Source organism: Periplaneta americana, chromosome 3 (assembly GCF_040183065.1).
Source record: "Periplaneta americana isolate PAMFEO1 chromosome 3, P.americana_PAMFEO1_priV1, whole genome shotgun sequence".
NCBI lineage: Eukaryota > Metazoa > Arthropoda > Insecta > Blattodea > Blattidae > Periplaneta > Periplaneta americana.
The window spans coordinates 131,439,919-131,461,048 of NC_091119.1; the positions used below are offsets into that span (position 1 = coordinate 131,439,919).

Consider the following 21,130-nt stretch of genomic DNA (forward strand, 5'->3'; position numbering starts at 1 on the left):
TTGTTTTTTCTCACGCTGTTGTTATGTTCAACAGCTTGTTTATGAGTTGAACTTAAACTCTCCTAAATATTCACTCTTCTCAACCCAGCCAAGTTCAAGGAGTTGCTTATCTGTTTCGCCGAATTTACATGTTTATTAATCTTTTCATTTCTGAGTCCAGTTAGAATCGCTACCAAACAAAAGACATGGAAAACAGAATAGCGCATTTTTAATATCACAGCCTTTCAACCACACAAACTTCTTATACACATCACAATTAAACCTCCTCGTATATTCTTTTTGTCGGCTTGTCAAACAGAGTTTTATATCTAGCACAGGTGTAGACTTCTACGGCACTTAATTTCACATTTCTCCTGAATTGTTAAGGTACTTAACTGAATAGACTGTAAATATTGTACCGGTACTTCACATTTTATTGTGACTTTTAAAATTAATTTTTATGTACTTTTCACCATATGAATTCAAATACTACTCATTCTGTACTCGGTATTGAAATTCAGCTGACCATCAACCACACATTACTAATTATATCATCACTGTGCCTCCAAAATCCGCTGTGTTTTTTTTAAATAATTTGCAAGAGAAAAAGAAAAGCAAATGTTACTTTTAATTTCCTTGATTTTCAAACCTATTTGCGGTATAATTTAATCACTTTTCTTGCATTTATTGAAGTTATACTGAAAGTAGCTTTGAAAATCAAGAAAATTAAGAGTAACGATGCTTTTTTCTTTCTACTACAAAATCGTTTTAAAAAAACACATAGAGGATTTTGGAGGTGCAGTGACGATATATGGAAAGCACGATTTTTAAAGTTTGAATCTAACTTTGTCTTCAAGAGAAAAAAAGCGGAGGAAATGAAATAATACATGTTGAGGTCATTAGTAATGCTGAAATCTGCTTGAATGACTTGACAACAGAACTGGAGGCAAGTAAATGTAGTCATTAATGGTTTCAACAAATATGATTCCTTTTCTCTCTCTCTTCAATTGAAGACGAAGGTAGATTCAATACAGACTGGAAGAACCTGGTTAAAGCCCAGGTGAAGGAAGCATTTAATTTCGTCATAACTTCCAGAACGGTTCTGGTGTTCAATGCCTGATTGAATACCAGATCTTTCCAAAATATAAAAGGTGGTCAAAGCAATATACTGACTACATTACCTCTTAATGCTGAGGTCAAGCATGGAAATTATATCTCCGTGTATCCTATTGAATGCACATAGGAGTGTGTCGTTGGTATGATGTGGTGCATTATAATGTGCATACAGAGTAGCTCACATAAAGTGTTACAAGTCAGTATCTCTTAAATGGATCAATAAAACTAAATGCTTCGTAATAGGAAGAGGATCTGTGAGAAATTCCATCGACAACTTTTCAGTAGTGTTGAACCGTCACTGGGTCTGGTTGGTCTTCTTTGTTAATAGAATAAAAGATAAATATCTTAATAATACCAAATAACCCTGCCATGAAACGTTATGATCAGGATGGTAATCTACGTGTCGAGGTAGTTAAGTAACAACACACACTCCCTATGTTAAACACAACCATTTATTTAGAATAAACAACAAAATAAATTCGTAGCACAGAAAATATCTTCTTCACAGAGTAATGTTAATCAAATCCAGCTAATTACCTTACATAGGCAGGTACTCCCCCTCGCTGGCATCCATCTTGTCATACAACCTTGACGTAACCAACACTCAGCACACACATAGCCGTTACACTCAAATTGGCCACCCTTCAAACGTCACACAGCAATGGGTGCCTTCATTGTGAATTTCATACTTGTCAAATTCGTTCTGCTGCAATAACTAAGTAAAACGTAAACCAAAACCATCTCACTGAACTCCTTGTAGTTTGTGGTAGACTTTTAGTTATATCACAGCTAGAGAAAGAATAACCTGAAATAAAAATACCGACCGGTATTTAACCAGAGTTGACTGCATGCTAGTCAGACAGAAAAATGAACGCAGTTCAAGATAATTAGTACATCACAAAACTCTCCGCTAAACTCCACACGAATATCTTCTGCGATACACTTGCAGGATCCCACAACACGTTGGACTACGCAGCTACTAGTAGACTTATCGAACCCAGTTCGATCCCCGGCCTACATAGGAGCTCGTGCCCTTCACAACACACGTTCTACCTCCAAGCCATCCCTCTAGCGTACTGATGCCACTGCTGCAACCTCTGCGATACACTTGCAGGTTCCCACAACACGTTGGACTACGCAGCTACTAGTAGACTTATCGAACCCAGTTCGATTCCCGGCCTATATAGGAGCTCGTGCCCTTTACAACACACGTTCTACCTCCAAGCCATCCCTCTAGCGTACTGACGCCATTAGCCTGAACAACTCGCTTCACAGGCGAAATACCAAACGGCGTCTCTATCTTAACCAATCGGATAACATAATGAAAAATACTAAATTCTCCCCAGGGTATCAACCAATCAGCAATAAATACTAATTCTCTCCAGGGAATCAACCAATCACTCGCCAGCCATAGGCTAGGCCCTTGTTTTCAACTCACCACAGATTACAAGAAAGAACACCATAGACTACGGGAAAACAGAAAGGTGAGAGGAAAGAAGTCATCTACGAGAAGTAAGAAGAACTAGATCAGAAACGAAAAAACTACAAGTCATCTATGAAGAGTTAGAATAATTAAAACTAACAGAGAAAAGTATAAAGATAGAAAAATGTAAAAGAAATAGAAAGGAAAAGAAAGACGTGCCAAAATAAAACAGCACAGACTCCCCCCCCCCAAAACTGGCGCAGTTCCTGAACAGCGCCAACTCCAGGTCCAAAGATGCTGTGTGGACAAGTAGGCTACCAAAAAGGGAGCTCATCCCCAACTATGTCCCATCACAAGCCACTAGGTACTGTATCTTCCAAGTGCACAACCAGCACTGACGCCACTGCTGCAACCCATCCAGACGGTCGAACATAAATCGTTTAGGCACCGAGTGTCCACGGGTAGAGGCGGTATCCCCACCGTGCTCCCCCGCGACCCACTTGGCCCTTTGGAATGACTGCAGTCCGTCGCAGTAACCCCAACCAACTAAATTCCTTCGATCCACGGACCTCTGGGTTATAGTCACAGCACACTTCCACCTTTGGCGCAATCAGTAAATATATCCACCACAAACGTGATCGATGCAACAAAGCCAAACAAACATAAACAGCAACATCTTAAAGTGACAGAAAGGAAGAAGAGAAACAAGTAGAGAAAAGAAATTAGAAAGAAAGTAAGCTACAAATGATAGAGGACACGAAAGAGAAGACGATAAAACATATAAAGAGAGAAGAGAAAAAGGAAAAGATAAATTTTGCGAATAAACGACCCCCAAAATAACTAGCTCGAGCTGTGATGATACATAAAAGCCAACCTAGAACTAAAAACACACGTAACAATATAGAACTCAAAAACATAGAAATACTTAATAATACAACAATGTCAAAGTGAATAAGATAAACTTGAAACGAAGGAAAACACGTGAACAATACAAACTTTTAAGTGATGTCTATAACTTGCTTCACATATGACCATTTCTGGTATAATAGTCTTTTCAGCCATTTTATCACTTCCTCTTGATGATATGCACAATCATATATGTATCCACTGCCCGTTCATGAATATAAAAGGTAACACACTCCTTCGTGACAAAACCAGGTTAGTACACAATACTCATCACACCGTCCACTCATGATACACTCTAGTACAAACTTTTACTGGGTAGTTTTAGTAAATACCACCGTTTGGTGCAGGGTTGTTTTAATAGTAATTAAAACAACCCTTAGCTCACTAAATGAGACATTTAGGTATACAGCTCTGTAATAACAGAGTTATCAGAAACCCGAACCAGTTCTGATCTGAACACAAAATTCCGTCTGCAGTGTCGTTTGGCCATCCGTCACAATGAAAAACCTGGTACGGCCAAACTGACCAGATCTCACTCACGCAACCTCTCTGACGTCACTCCCAAAATCCGTCTGCAGTGTCGTTTCGCCATCCGTCACAACGCAAAACCCTGGGACGGCTAAACTGACCAGACCACACTCACATAACTTAACCTAACTTTTTCCCCTTTTACATTCCCTTAGGGGGAAAAGGTGCCCATTTTAGAAGACTTTTACTTCATGCATGGGCTGCAGTGGCGGTATTCTGACCCGGTGCCACACAGGTGTTACATTCATGGGGAAAAACCCCTGACCATGTGGTTGGTGCCGCGCACCCCGCACTTCCTTAAGCAGAGAATCGTGGGCGCGGAGAAAGTCTTCTTGGGCGCCACAAAACCCAACTTTAAACGGGGAACTGACACAGCGGCTATAAATCCCCTGGTAACCCCTGGCTTTGGTTCCCGATAACTTTTAGCGGTATAACAAGTTATACCCTTTCCCAACTCGCAAGTTATCCTATCCCGTTCCTCCCGAAAACGTTCCAAACTGACTCCGGGATCTGGATCGTGGTGTAGAGACTTCGTAACTCCTGAAAACGGCAAGGGAACTTCACTCAACTCCGGAAGTACAATTGGAGAACCACTCAGTTCCGGCTGACCAACGCAGACCCGATCTTTCCCCAAGGAACTCGAATCTACTTCCTGACTTTCCCCTTCATCCCTATGAGCAACAAGGTCCACCGATGCCCCAACTGGAAGCAATTTGGGTGCCTTACATCGATTAGCAAAGTGGAATTTGATCTCCGAAGCATGTTTAAAATAAAATTCCTCCTGTGGGATGTCTACAATAAGCCCTGTCTCCACCATGAAATCAGCGCCAAAGATGGTGGGGTTAACCAAACCTTCGACAACCCAGAAACTAAATTCGCAAACTACCTGTCCAACCTTAACTTTCAAACTGACACGAGCACTGACCGAAAGAGACTGGGAAGTAGCCGAGAACAACACCATGTTCCCAGGGATAATCTCCCATCCCTTCTTCCACACTAATTCTAAACTAACCAAAGAAACGACACTGCCTGTGTCCAACAACACCTCCACTAACTCTCCACCTAACTGAGCCCTAGCAATGGGGCACTGACCGCGAGGGGGCACTTATCTCACGAGACACAACCCGAACAACTTCTTCACTCTTTCTCTGATTTTGCTCCACGTGACTCCGTCGATTACATTCACGGGCAAAATGCCCTGCTTTGTTACAAACAAAACACCTATTGCCCTGTCCCAAAACGACGGATCTAGTCGGGGTGGTTTCTGCCAGGGCACCACTATCTAGTATCGCCTGATTCCGCACACATAACGCATCGAGCTGAAGGAAGATCTGCGGCCGGTTGGCACTTAGATATTGAGCCCTGATCTCGGGATCGCGCGCCCCTGACAACGCAGCGTCCACTATCTGACTTTCCGTCAACCCAGCTACAAAAACCTTTTCGATGACTTTTAACTCTTCCACGTATTCAAGTAGGGTCTCACTGTCACCTTGTTTACGGTAGAAATACTCCCAGAACAGAAGATGACGAGTCTTGTCAGGAATGAACTCGTTCAGGATATCCTTATGAAAATCTAGCAAGGTTTTTTCGTCTTCAATGGCCGCCAATACTCTGTTAGTTAACACTCCATTAGCAAAAGGGAACATCAGATGTAATAGCGAGGCCTCATCCAAATGAAAAGCTCTACATATACCCTTAAACTGCACTAACACCCTCAGAAAATGCATGACTGCCTGTATACTACTAACGGAGAAAACCATCCCTTTTTTCAGAACAGATTCAAAAGGATTAGGCATGTTAGAAAAAATCAAGCTAAGGTAGTCCTTCTTCCTGTCGAGATTGGAAACTTTCACAGGGACTTAAGCTTCATTGGCCACCCCTGAACCCTGTTTCTGCTCTCTCGTGGTCTCCTGGCTCCTACTCTTTTTCAAATTCGTTAGTTCCATTTTCACTATCCCCAATCTCTGCATTTCCTTCTCGAACTTTTCCCTATCTACAACTTCCAACTTAACCTCGAGTATATCTTTCAGTCGTAATTCCCAGTGAATCACCCTGTTCCATATTCTTCTAAAACGATCCTTCTGAAAATCGACCCTCAACTCCTCCAGAAATTCCGAAAAGGACTCCACGATTTCTACAGATTTGAAAAGTTCACTAGCGATACAGTACTGGGGGTATTTCCGCGGAGTCTGCTGGGAAACGAACCCCGGTTCCCTAGCTTTGGCTAGGAGAGTGGTGACATCCGCGTTCGAGTAACCTCCGCACCACGTGCTCTCAACTCATATAGCAACTCATCTTTACGGAGGGCGCGCCACTCCACCATTCCAGCATCCATCTTGAAATACAAAAAACAACAAAACAGCACAATCCCAAGTACCTCGGCTTTGAGATTCCAAACGCCGATCATAACCACGCAATTCTGCTAACACTGAACCATCGCTGGGTCTGGTTGGTCTTCTTTGTTAATAAAATAAAAGATAAATATCTTAATAATACCAAATAACCCTGCCATGAAACGTTATGATCAGGATGGTAATCTACGTGTCGAGGTAGTTAAGTAACAACACACACTCCCTATGTTAAACACAACCATTTATTTAGAATAAACAACAAAATAAATTCGTAGCACAGAAAATATCTTCTTCACAGAGTAATGTTAATCAAATCCAGCTAATTACCTTACACAGGCAGATACTCCCCCTCGCTGGCATCCATCTTGTCATACAACCTTGATGTAACAACACTCAGCACACACATAGCCGTTACACTCAAATTGGCCACCCCTCAAACGTCACACAACAATGGGTGCCTTCATTGTGAATTTCATACTCGTCAAATTCGTTCTGCTGCAATAACTAAGTAAAACGTAAACCAAAACCATCTCACTGAACTCCTTGTAGTTTGTGGTAGACTTTTAGTTATATCACAGCTAGAGAAAGAATAACCTGAAATAAAAATACAGACCGGTATTTAACCAGAGTTGACTGCATGCTAGTCAGACAGAAAAATGAATGCAGTTCAAGATAATTAGTACATCACAAAACTCTCCGCTAAACTCCACACGAATATCTTCTGCGATACACTCGCAGGATCCCACAACACGTTGGACTACGCAGCTACTAGTAGACTTATCGAACCCAGTTCGATCCCCGGCCTACATAGGAGCTCGTGCCCTTTACAACACATGTTCTACCTCCAAGCCATCCCTCTAGCGTACTGACGCCATTAGCCCGAACAACTCGCTTCACAGGCGAAATACCAAACGGCGTCTCTATCTTAATCAATCGGATAACGTAATGAAAAATACTAAATTCTCCCCAGGGTATCAACCAATCAGCAATAAATACTAATTCTCCCCAGGGAATCAACCAATCACTCACCAGCCATAGGCTAGGCCCTTGTTTTCAACTCTCCATAGATTACAAGAAAGAACACCATAGACTACGGGAAAACAGAAAGGTGAGAGGAAAGAAGTCATCTACGAGAAGTAAGAAGAACTAGATCAGAAACGAAAAAACTACAAGTCATCTATGAAGAGTTAGAATAATTAAAACTAACAGAGAAAAGTATAAAGATAGAAAAATGTAAAAGAAATAGAAAGGAAAAGAAAGATGTGCCGAAATAAAACGGCACAGTGTGCCCCCCTTCATCCCCAAGGGGGTTTACTTTAGAATTTTAAATGGTATAAGTTAACCACTCTTATCTCTCAATGTAAGAACATTACTATACCCCTTTTCATGGAGGTCGCAGCTTTTTAATCTCCTGGAACAACAGGAGTCATTTGTGCTTAAGCAACATTGCCTAGCCCCTAGTTGTAATATGATTCAATCGTTGTTGGTTAAATATTACATGCTCCTAAACAAAATGTTGTAGCCACAAAGAATAAGAGACGTATGAACTAAGTCACGTGAAAAGCGAATGATGCCTCACCACATTTTGCAAGATGTATGCATGAACTGTTAAATAAGAAGTTAGATTACATATGAATTGGAAGTGCTGGACCTGTCACATGGCCAGCCTGCTTACTTGATTATTTTTTATGAGGTACATAAAACAAAAAGTCATGCCTACAGCACCTACAACCAAAGAAGATACAAAGGAACAAGTATGTTGTCAAATGTTAGAAAAAACCTTAATAAAACGTTATTAACAAGTATTTAGATGTTAATGTAAGTCATTATTATTATTATTATTATTATTATTATTATTATTATTGACCATTAGGAAAGTTCAGGATAATAGACAGGGTTTGGAGTTGAATGGGTTACATCAGCTTCTTGTCTATGCGGATGACGTGAATATGCTAGGAGAAAATCCACAAACGATTAGGGAAAAAGCGGAAATTCTAGTTGAAGCAAGTAAAGCGATAGGTTTGGAAGTAAATCCCGAAAAGACTAAGTATATGATTATGTCTCGTGACCAGAATATTGTACGAAATGGAACTATAAAAATTGGAGATTTATCTTTCGAAGAGGTGGAAAAATTCAGATATCTTGGAGCAACAGTAACAAATATAAATGACACTCGGGAGGAAATTAAATGCAGAACAAATATGGGAAATGCATGTTATTATTCGGTTGAGAAGCTTTTGTCATCTAGTCTTCTGTCAAAAAATCTGAAAGTTAGAATTTATAAAACAGTTATATTACCGGTTGTTCTGTATGGTTGTGAAACTTGGACTCTCACTTTGAGAGAGGAACAGAGATTAAGGGTGTTTGAGAATAAGGTTCTTAGGAAAATATTTGGGGCTAAGAGGGATGAAGTTACAGGAGAATGGAGTAAGTTACACAACGCAGAGCTGCACGCATTGTATTCTTCACCTGACATAATTAGGAACATAAAATCCAGATGTTTGAGATGGGCAGAACATGTAGCACATATGAGTGAATCCAGAAATGCATATAGAGTGTTAGTTGGGAGGCCGGAGGGAAAAAGACCTTTGGGGAGGCCGAGACATAGGTGGGAAGATAATATTAAAATGTATTTGAGGGAGGTGGGATATGATGGTAGAGACTGGATTAATCTTGCTCAGGATAGGGACCAATGGCAGGCTTATGTGAGGGCGGCAATGAACCTCCGCGTTCCTTAAAAGCCAGTAAGTAAGTAAGTATTATTACTAATGATGCTGCCACCACCACCACCACCACCACCACCACCACCACCACCACCATTATTTTGAGCACTTAATGAAGTGACGTAAAATGAAATCTCTGAAATTTTTACTTCTTTCATACTTTTACCTAGTATGCCTTCGAAATTTCAAATGCCTAATATTGTACTTCTCAATATTCTACTGTACTGTGGAGGAAAATATTTTGGATGAAAGTTACATAATAAAAAAGAAAAATCAGAATTTCCAAAAATTATAGTAATTTCATTTGAAATTCTAAACTTACCCTCCTCCCCCTCCCAAATTCCTCATGAAGAGTAAACACTGAAAAGTTTCCAATGTAATTTTTTGAAAGGTCTCTTGCTGTTATAAAGATTGAAAAAAATCAGCATTTAGTTTTATTTATCCATTTAAGAGATATTGGCTTGTAACCTTTTATGTGAATCACCCTTTATATTCTAGGCCTACTTAACTTGATTTTCTCTGTGACAGATTACCTGAAGAAGATGGCTTTTTGAAAGCACCGAAGGTCTTTTGTCCAGTCTTCCAGCTGGAACGAACTCAAATGGAAACACTGGCACAAAGAAGAGGATCCATGTTCCTGTGGTGGGAAAATTTAAAATGAAAACTGACATGCAATTTTCTGGAAGAAAATATAGTAGAAATGTTACAAGGATGCAGAAACATGATTCGAATTCAGATGTAAAAGAATCTCAAAAACGACAGAAGGGAAATTCTGTACAGCCCACAACAGTTAACTCTGCAAAGAATTCTACTAAGAGATGAATAAAGATTTAAAAAAAGCTAAGGCTTCTAATGAAACTTGTTTACAGGAAGACAACTGTATAAAGGACGTTTCGAAAGACATTTGGAGTAAAGTCAGAGTAGAGGAGTTACAGACACAGCCTAAACCAGAAGTGGACAGGAAGCGATTCCTTTGTCATGATTGTGGGAAAATTTTCACATTAAAGCATCAGCTTCAAGGCCACTTACGGACTCATACTGGTGAAAAACCATATTGTTGTTCTGTGTGTGGAGAGTCGTTCGGTTTTGGTAGCTGTTTGAGAAAGCACATGAGGATACACACACTAGAAAAACCGTATCTATGTACTGTGTGTGGGAGGAGCTTCAGTCGTGGTGATATGCTCACTAAACACATGTGGAGTCACACAGGCGAAAAACCCTACCATTGTACTGTGTGCGGCAACAATTTTGGACGTCGTAGTACCCTCATTAACCATTTGAGGGCCCACATGGGAGGAAAACGTTATCTGAGTACTGAATGTGATTGGAGATGTGTTCAGAGTTATGACTTAACAAAACATATGCGTTGTCACTCAGGTGAAAAACCAGTGCGCTGTAAAGTTGAAACAAAGAGTCTAGCTTTTGTTTAAAAAAAAAATGCCGCTTTTCTCTCTAAATTGACATTACCTTGAAACAGTTTAAAGGAACTTATAAGTTGCAAAAATTAGCCCATAAATTTGGGGCTGTAGTAGTTCATATGATAAAACAATGGACTTTAGACTGGAAGCTCCTGGATTCGAGTCCATTGGATGGCGGAATTTTTCTCATAACTTCCAGGACACACTCACTTCCTATCAAATTAATTGCATTTATTTTATTGGTTAATTGACTATGCTGTACTAGTTATTTAGTGTTGTTGGGATTGCTGATAGTGAGATGGTATCTGACGAGATGAAGTCGAGGATTCGCCATAGATTACCTGACATTCACCTTACGGTTGGGGAAAACCTCGGAAAAACCCAACCAGGTAATTAACCCAAGCCTAATCCCAACTTTGGATTAGCAAGCAAGCACCTCAGCTGACTGAGCTATGCTGGTGGCAATTGTATTTATTAAATATAATATATGGGGAAAGGAACGGTCACCCTACCCCATTATCTCCTGACCTAGTTTCCTCATAAGTAGTGCCTTGTTGGTATCACTTGTGAGGTTCATACCTGTCTTCGGACAGTGGACTAAACAACAACAAATACAAACGTACAACGTATTTTTCTAGCAATTTTGTATTTGTTCTGTAGGCCTGGCTCAGTACCTCATAGAATAAAGGGTGATTGTTGAGTGTTAGTGAAATCATGACATTGGTGAAGGGAAACAGTAGGTCTATATCCCCGAGATGGAAATCTAACCCAGGTCATTACTGTGAAAGGCAGAGAAGCTAACCACTCAGCCACTTGAGTACCAATTCTTTCTGTGGTCAAAATGTGGCCAGAGCATGATACTGACCACATCAATTCTTTCTCATGCAAGGAGAAAACGTGAACTTTACCTCCATGCCTCCATACAATGTCCAATACTGGTATCATGGGATATCTTTACTCTATAACAGGTATGCTCATTCTCTGACTCCCGATTACGTTCTGTATTCACAACCTTCTAATGTAGAGCGTGCTGTTCCTCGTTCGAAGCTCGACGGATGACTGCGGAAGGCAGTTCAAGTACTTAGTAACGTACGAACAGTGCGGGACAATGACAGAGTCAAAACGTTCTGTAAGCAAATGGCCATTCCGTACAGTGTGGGAGGAAGACTATTAATTGTTTTGCGTTCGGTAAAGTGTTTACTATGTTGTAAGGTACTGTCAGGAATACTACTGAGCAACATAAAATGACATTATGCGCTCTCCCATCCACAACATGCCGAAGTGACAGGGAAGCTGTTTTCTGTAATATGTATTCATATACCAACGTTATTATTAATAGCAGCAGCATTGTTATTACCTACTGTTGTTAGGTCTATTACAATTATTATTATTATTATTATTATTATTATTATTATTATTATTATTATTATTATTATTATTGTGGTGATTTTATTCCAACAAAAATACATGTTATGATAAAATAATTTGTCAAAGACATTACAGTTTCAAGAATTGAAAGCACTTAATGAAAGGCCAAACATTGAAGAGAGTCGAACAATTTAGAGTCTATGTTTAGGAGCAAGTTATGTAGTATGTTGGGAATTAGCTAAGGCACTAAAACCCTTGTAAAGAGATGTATGGTGCCTGAACAAAATATAGTTAATTATATCTCTGTACTGGAACAACTCAAATTTGAATTCACAGAACATAGATTTAGTGATTTTAGACGTATGGAAAGTGATAATAATCTTTTTGTTAATCCTTCATAGTAAATTTAGTACAATCCGTGACAGTGCAGGTCCAGGACGAGTTAATTGATTTACAAAGTAACGTAGAATTCAGAACTAAATGCAGACAATATGACTTGACAAGCATAGAAGTATTAAAAAATTAACAAAACTAAATATCCCAAGATTAGCATATTCTCTATCACTATGTTAGGTACCTTTGCCTCGACATACGTGTACGAAGAATTATTTTAGAGAATGAAAGTTGCTAAATCCAAACATAGATCCCGATTAACAGATGAGCATCTTTCGAGTCAGCTGCGCATTGCAGTAAATTTGTTGGAAATAGATTTCCGATTACTTACAGAAAAGAATCCACATGTTGAACAGATCGCAATGTATGGTGGAATATGAAAATAACATTATCTATGATATAATAATATCATAACTATATTAAATATAATACACAATGTAATAACTGAATAGTACAGTGTACATTCTTTCCTTTTTCAAATTCAGTTTATTATCCGTATTTGTAAGAGTATGAGAGCTATGAGAGCAATGCCACAGGCGGTGTTGCAATGTAGCCCAGTCCGTACACTGTCTGTGTTATGCAGTGCATCATCCGTGTAATCGGAGCTTTTACAATTTTGAGCATACCTGCTCTATAAAGTGAACAGCATTATTTATTAAATTACACAACAGTAAAATATTTTCAAGTGAATTAACCTCACTTTTTATGTCTTTGATAACATTTCGCAGTATGAGTATTCACTAATTTAGCAGTTGGATTTTTTCCAATACTGTTCTGTAGATTGCAGAAAAATCAATATGGCGTGCATCTTTGTAATTTAATTTTAGCAGAATAAGTTTAGACTCTATAAACTAATTCAGTTATATTTGTAGAAACGTGTAACTGTATTTTGAAATAGTTACAGTACAAACTTTTAGTGCTTCGTATGTGTTTGTTTTCATACTGCTGTGGTGAGATATTAGGGAGTGTTTTTAATAGTATACCTTTTGCTATTCCTTCTGGTGATAGGTTCATCCTTTTCATAATTGAAGGGTACACGGGAAAAACAAATAATGTCACATTTCCATTAAAGGTGAGACAATGATCTATTTCAGTATATAACTGCAAAATTTATTGGTGTTTCTACTTGAAATGAAGGAAATGATGAGTGTATCTGTGGTTTTAATTCTCCTTTACCACTTTTGGTAAAAATAACATTAAAGTTAGTAGTAATACAGTGAATTAGATAACGACATCAGCCTTAAAGGAATTGTGATATTGTTCGTTTTTCCCGTGTATCCTTCAATTGCTATGCAACAAACATTGAAAGTGAATTGCAAGTTTAAAAGTTAATAATAAAATAGTTATGCAAAATTGAAAAAAATGAGAGAAACGTTATACACTTTTTTGCAACAAAAGTGGCATGATAAGAATTTGAAAATAATTGAGTGCTATCTGCAAAATACCAAACAAGAGATATGTCGTTCAAATCCGGGTCTTGCAAATGAGAGATTTCACAGTGAAAATAAACTGTGGGTGGTTAATGTTTATTTGTAGTATCATGTGATACTAAGAAAATATTTCAGAACTGAAGAATAGTTACACGAATAACTTCATTTTCGTTAAATGTGAATTCACTGTTTGTGTACAGATTCTTAACATTGCATATCAGGGTTAATGAAGTTACAATGCAGCCACATCTTTTCATTATCTGGGCTTTCATAATTTTTCATTCACGTCAAATTATTCTATGTAAAGATTAATTTTTGGTCCTACAGAATATATCTGTTATGGTAACAATTAATTAAATTGTTCTATGTTAAATTATTGGCACAATTTAAGACTTACAAGTCTTTTAACATTGAAGCATCTTCATTCTGTGTCCTATGCTGTGCGGTCTAAGGTGTCATGTCTTGGACTGGTGATATGAAATGAGTGCTGGTTCGAATCTTCGTCGGGAAATAAATTTTCTCACGAAATTCTGGCCAGTGGTGTGGGATTCATGCTCACTCAGCATTGTGAGGTTTTGTAAGCCAACTTTAACAGGTGTGTTGACCACATTTTACCCCTGTACTGTTGGATGATCGTTTACATCTGTTGAGACATGTGAACAGTTGGTGTGATAGTCTTGGGCCTCCATGAGCTGTCATGGCATGATTTAATTAATCTTCATTCTGTAATGCAGAATTTAGGAGAATCAGTGTTGACATAATAATTTGTATAATTTGAGTGAATTAATGTACAAAAGTGATTCTATTTGTTGAATTATTTGATTTCAATTGTCTCACTACCCCGCTTGCGAGTATGGTTTTGTAACACAAATAAAGAGGTATAGTGTGACTGGATCTATACTAAATAAAACAAATGAAACACTGAACATCACTGATACTTTATATTCAATCACTGTTGAGTTGTAACACAGTTTTTCTTATTCCTAACCTTGGTCCCTACCTACCGCTTTGCTTACATTACTTTCAAACAAGCAAAAAAGAATGAAATCCATATTTTTTACTAGGTCATTATTAATAACTAGCGATCCTACTTTTTTGTATGAATCAGAAAGTTTGGTTCTGACAACTATGCAGAGGCAAAGAACTCAAGCAGAGATGAAATTACTACAGCCACGTCATTATTATTTCTGGCAGCCAACCACATTGCAGCTCGACTACATTTAAACATGCACATCATGTCATTGGCCGCAGGTATGTAGAATGTACAACGCAGTCAGCTTAAGACCTAAAAAAAGAGAAGCCATGTAGGAAATAACAGTGACATGGTTATAGACCTTTGGGACACAAAACAAATTAATATGTGAATAATTAAACATTTCAAATATAATGGACAGGATAATTATACGAGTACAGATGAAATTGATATCAACATTTAGGGGGGAAAAAAAAAGTCATATTCCATTTAAGGGGATCTGCTATTGAGTTTTGGTCATTTTCTTCATTTCTCTTTTAATATGATGTCAAAAAATTTACGGTTTCTTGAGGAATACTATAGTGAAGATTTCATCATGATATCTTTATCCTAAGTCAGAAATTTAGTTTATAAGTGGCTACTACAAATTCAGAATGCATATTATAAACTTTAAAATAATTTTATCGCAAATCAGAATTTTTACATTTTTGAGAGACTCTTTATTAACACTTTGCCGCCAAAGTCCGACCTCTCTGCTGTAAGTGCCCCGAGCTCAAGTCCAGCTCTAGCTGACGTGTTTTGCACCTCACATTTGTACAGAACCTTCACTCAGGTCTTGAGCACTTTGTTAAATTCCATTCCTTCCCATTGAAGCTTTAAGGAACCAACCTGGACAAATACCCAATGTCCCATCCCTACCTTCCCGTGGTGCAGCTGTTAGTAAGCATAATTTTACGAGCTGAACTAAAGGGAGGGGCTACTCATCAATTAGCACTGGTCAGTTTGATGAGTTAATGACTGAATTTGGTATAATTTTCCTCTATCCAATACCTAATTCCCTCTTTACCCTTTCCTATCCAGTCCTCTGACTGAACTCTTAGTTTCTACGATCCCGATGGCATTAGAGCATTCGAGGCCTAGGGGTTCATTTCCCTTTCCTTCCTCCTCTTTCTACTTTTCTGTTCCTAGTGCTGACCTGCTATGGCACTAAAATCGTCCTCCAGTGGCTTAAGGAGGGAAAGCTGGTGATCAACAAGATCTCCCAGCTAGGTCCAATGGACCCATCGACCAGACATTCTGGGGGTTGTGTGTGAATGAAGTAGCCACCAAAACGTTAAAATATGGTGTTCACTTAAATCGGCTACAACTTGCCATTTTCACAAATATTGGAGTGCAAGAGGTCAAATGACTTCATTGTCAAATGCCTGGCATTAGAAAACAACAACAACAACAACATTTTAACTTACTGGAAATAAGAAATATCCTAGAGCAATGGTTCCCAAACTGGGAGCCGTGAGAAGATTTACAAAATAAAATAAAAAACGCCTTATTAACATACACTTAATGTGTGTTCAGAAACATGTACAACATTCAACATAAAAAAAAGTTTCAGTAGTTATACAGTAAAGTAAAAAATAATTTTATTTATGTTACAAATATGCCTGTTTATCAGAAAGTATCTCTCAAATCTGGACTCTGTATTTGATAAATATGATACAGTGCAACTCCACAAATAGACTCTCACTCTCGTATACTTCACGATACAAGGTAAGTCAATGCACCCCATCCCGTGCTGCACAGGGCTAACCAGTTGAACCAGTGCAGTAGTGTGCAGATACTCGTACATGTTGGTAGCATGGCAGGGAACAAAAAATGTGTGCTTATGTTGAAGCAGAAGTTACAAATATTAGATCGGTTTAAAAAAGGTGAATCAATCAGAGCCACTGCTCAAGAATTTGACATTTCGATCAGAACAGTGCATGGGATAAAACAAAATTCATCTAAATACGAGGCATTCTGTAGTGATTATAAGAAGCTTTGTTATTACCTGTTAATTGCAGTATGAAAATACAGCTTATTTCGTGTAATTTTCACAATTTAATCAATAAGGATGATTTATGTTCTCTCTTGAATGGTATACACAATTTTAAAATAATTTAATACACAAACACAACTATTACATGAAATGCTCAATAAGTTTTTGTAGCTTTATTCTCTTCAGCTCTAATCAACAATCCAGGTTGCCAGGTGACTATAGAAAAGATGCGAAAACAAATGAATGAGGTGTATAAATAAAATTCTCTTTCATACTTAAGCATAAAAATATTGGGGTGCCATCTGAAATTTCAAAGTGGTGGGAGGCAGGGGGTGGGAGGTGAACTCTAAAATGCAATTAAGCCTGGTTTAAGGCTTCCCCCTCAATATCTAATTGTACGTGGTTTTTTTTTTTTAATTGAATTCAATTTAAATAACTAGTTAGAGTGGGAAGTTTTGAAATGAAAGCCCTGTATGTAGATTCATTTAAAGTTTTTCCTCCAGAAGTGGTTTTATATTTCAAATGTATCACGTATATTATACTTAATCACGAAATTGTTTTGTTATATATTTTGCATATACTACAGTATATTTAAAATTATGTACGTTAATTATTTATGATTTGGTCTGCACGCCACAAAAAACATTGTACAGCCCTTATGTTTACCAATGTCCGCAGTACTCCGTAGAAAGACAGAGTTCGTATCTCGTCTCACACACGGACCATTGCTGTGTCTATTTGTGGAGATCCACTGTATCACTTTCAAGTCCAGTGAAATTTCTCGTCTTTGTTTTGATGAAGCTTATTTTGCATAAATATGATGTTGCAAATGTTAAAAAAATTTAAGAATTCTTTTGCAATCTCGAGATATTCATGCACTCTTTTGATTCATAACTGAGGACTGTTTTTGCAAAACTTGCTAACTGCAAAATTTGCAAAATTGAGATTTTGATGGATTCGTTAATATAAGGCAGGCCTCTACATGATGTTAAAGGCGTCTTAGTAAAATTGGATTATTTCTTTTCATTGTAGTGTGTCAAAGTGTGATCGTTTTTTCAAAACTTGCTTTCTCCTATGTGAGAATTAGCAGAAAAATTTGCTTACTACAGTGTTTTGTCTCTCCTGTAAAATTTAGTTTTTTCAGTTAGCAAGTTTTGCAAAAACGGTCCTCAATTGGTCTACACTCTGCGAAAAAAAAAAGCCTAGTTTTAACAGTCCATCAGTAGATACGTACATATTTAAATTTATTTCTTTTTTTTTTAATTTCAGCTAGTTGAAAGCAACTGTCTAAAAATGGATTTAGCACCCATCTGTAACTGTTGTATTGTTCTGAGTGTCTTCCAGAAAATACTAAAAAATTGTTTAGAATTGTGCAAACTTAATTAAAAAAACTCAGTATTTGCCATATCACACATAGCTAAATTTTCCACGAGTTCTTTAATGCACTGAAATCCATCACATTCCTTTTTGTCATATGATATTGACCAGAAATCAAGTTTCTTTATAAATCCTTTGATTTTTATCCCTGGCTATTATTATGTTAACATCTTGGCCTTGAAAACTCATTCCATTCAAAGTATGTGTTCGAAAATAACAGCGAAGTAGGCTACTAGTAATGATCTTCATGTAATATTTCATGTCATTATTGGACTATATTTTTCTATTTTGGTTCTTTGGGTGGTTTCCACTAATTCCGAGTAAAATTATCGTGGTTTTCGATTTTACAGTTAAGTTATTTGTATTTTTCGAAAGGGGTTAAGTACCCTACCAGTTCAATAGAGGTGGTCGCAAAAAGACGTCTTGCCCAAAAGTAGGTCGCGCCTTCAAAACATTTGGGAACCACTGTCCTGGAGTAATGAAGGAATATTGCATAACCATTTACATAATACCTAATCTCTAAATTTCTTTGTAAATTTACATTGTGTTTTTTTTTATTACTTCTCTCTGACCTGATGATTGTAAAATTGTTATTTTATTCTGGACCTCTATAGGCAATGCAAAGGCAGTCGGATGTCTTGATAAAGGAATTTTTATATATTTAAAAGAATCGATGCATTATAATATTTTGATGATTGAAAATAAGTTAAAATTAAGTTAGTACATAGTACCATTTATCTGTAATCTATTTCACTGGCTTTGATGTATCATCCTAAAACATCTGAGAAAAAAGAAACATGTTCTTCCTCAAAATAATCTGTAGCATTAAGTAGTAATATAGTTGGAAAGATAAAAATAAATATTTGGATAAAATACTACTACCACCACCATTATCAACAATATTTAAAAAGAAAGCTCCTCTACTTGTCCTAATTACACAATTCGAATACAAAGAGTTAATAGTGAAATAATACACTTGCATATAATATGATACTGTAAAGCTTCATACTCAGATGTTCTCGACAGGTCCATGTAATTTTTTCTCCAGCGCTAGTGTCGTCCTCATCTTGGGCTTGCAGTTGAGCACTCGCAGCTGGTAGTTATAGCACTTTAATTACCTCAACTGACAGTTTTCATTTTCTTGGACTTGGATGCCGATTGATCTGAGATATGATGGGATCAGAAGATACTAACAACATGTGTAGGACATCATCTAAGTTTCTCTCATGAGCTAGGACACTTTCTAGTGTGAGCTAACCTGTACTTTCGTAAATCTTTGTGTCTTGCCTCTTGAGCATCTCCAGACAACATCCCAATAGCAAGTAGACTATCGCAGTTTTTGCAATCTTTCCTTCATGTATCAGTATTTTATGCACGCAGGAAGGCATGTAGTACCATGAATATAATTGTACATATAAGTGGGCTGTATCATTGGTGTACCCTACCTCTTCAACGCCTCAGTAGATATTGAATATCCACATGAAATGGTGCATAAAATTACAGAAAATCTGTGAACGAGGTCTTCATTAATGCCCGTAATATTGGCTGTAATTTGTGGATTTTCAAAAAACCTAAGTGCAGTATTACCATCATTTGATGTCCAGGACCACCAGGTTTCGGCTTGTCAATAAGAAGGCCTAACTGAGAGCGAAATTTTCTTCTTTTCTAGCTGCAAAAATATCTTTGTTGTTGCTTCTGGACTGCCATTTCTTAATTTGTAGCCTATAAGAAATATGCAAGAGACATTCCATAAATTTTATATAGACATGTAGAGGTGATAAATCGAATCTCTAATTTGATTGATCACCGGGATAATCACGTGAAAGATATAGGTTGTTCATATCTTTCGGTATTGCTCCACAAACAGCACTTCTGCGTTGATTCTTCAGTTATTGCACTGCATATTTTTCCGTCAACCATTGCCATTATAAGTGTAGGGATAACATTTAATTCATATTCATTTACTGGTATTTGAATAGGAACAAGGGAATTTATCTGCTGTTCAATTGCAGTAACTTCTGTGATTGTCACCTCGGAAGTTTCTTTAGCCATTAATAATTTTATAGGCCTGCAAAAACCTTGTAGAAGAAGGCCTCGGATTTTGCCACAAAACTTTATTCTTTATTGCCAATAGAGGATGCATAAAGCTGCAATGGGAATAACGATATTAAAAACATGTCTGCATCTAAAAGATGCTTTTCTTCATGAAATTCTACAAAGCATTGTTTGTATGTGCTGTGACTGCTACTTTCATTGCAACCTCATTTAATAACAGGTGTAAATTTCTTCTTGCCCTGACAAATTTGCTTCTAGAACTTCCTTTTGAAATACTGCTAGACGCTCAATTGTAGTTTTCAAAATAGCGTGAACTTCAATTTCTGCAGAAAATTTCGTAATAATTGTTTAATTTTCAGGTGAATAACATTCCTGCCTTCTTCTTTTTAATGATCTGATAAGACAGATATATATCTGAGTTTCTAAGTTTGACACCTTTCTAAATGTTCAGATATTGTTGCTTTGTTAGTTTGTTTTCAATAACTAATACCAAAGCCTTCTGGCCTAAATACAGTCTAATTGTAGGGGGTGAGTGAAAAGCCTGTTTTATTTTAGTTGCTCTCTTTGGAGTGATTTCTGTCCCTCCTTCAACATTAAGATGCTTGTAGACAATATTTTGCTGCAAAAACTAATTCCCGATTTGGGGGCCTGTCACCTAATGATTGGATTTTTTTTTCGTTTCCCTCGATCTGTACATTCCTCAAAAAGTTTCTTTGGCCTTCCCCTCCCAGAACTACTTGATGGTTGATGAAGTTCAGATTTGCTGGACTCTTATCACTGTATGTGGTAAATTTAAATTAATATATAGCCAAGAACAATGTTTTTTTTTTTTAAATACTGTACTCCTTTTTTACGGTGGCACTGCATCCAACGCCTTTTAAAATTATTTATAATTTATATTTTTCAAAATATTACGAATGCACTTCTCACTATTCGAATCACATGTTTCAATACATAATTTGTTCAAAACATATCTATATAGTTCATCTAAGTCGCCACTTTTATTGGCAAGTATTGGAAATAGATCACTGCGCGAAATCACCAGTAGCGGTTCC

The 21,130-nt window shown here is 37.5% G+C and overlaps 1 long non-coding RNA gene across 2 annotated transcripts; it reads right to left on the bottom strand.

Annotated features, from left to right (window-relative positions):
- Positions 1–6,523: 6,523 nt before the first annotated feature.
- LOC138696534 (uncharacterized) lies at positions 6,524–20,164 on the bottom strand. Of its 2 annotated transcripts, XR_011331411.1 has the most exons (3): positions 19,030–20,164; positions 14,033–14,358; positions 6,524–6,897 (listed from the first exon to the last, which is right to left on the bottom strand). It is a non-coding gene; the product is annotated as an uncharacterized lncRNA (long non-coding RNA). The 2 variants fall into 2 exon arrangements; XR_011331410.1 differs by lacking the exon at positions 19,030–20,164 and having other exon boundaries at positions 14,033–19,016.
- Positions 20,165–21,130: the final 966 nt, after the last annotated feature.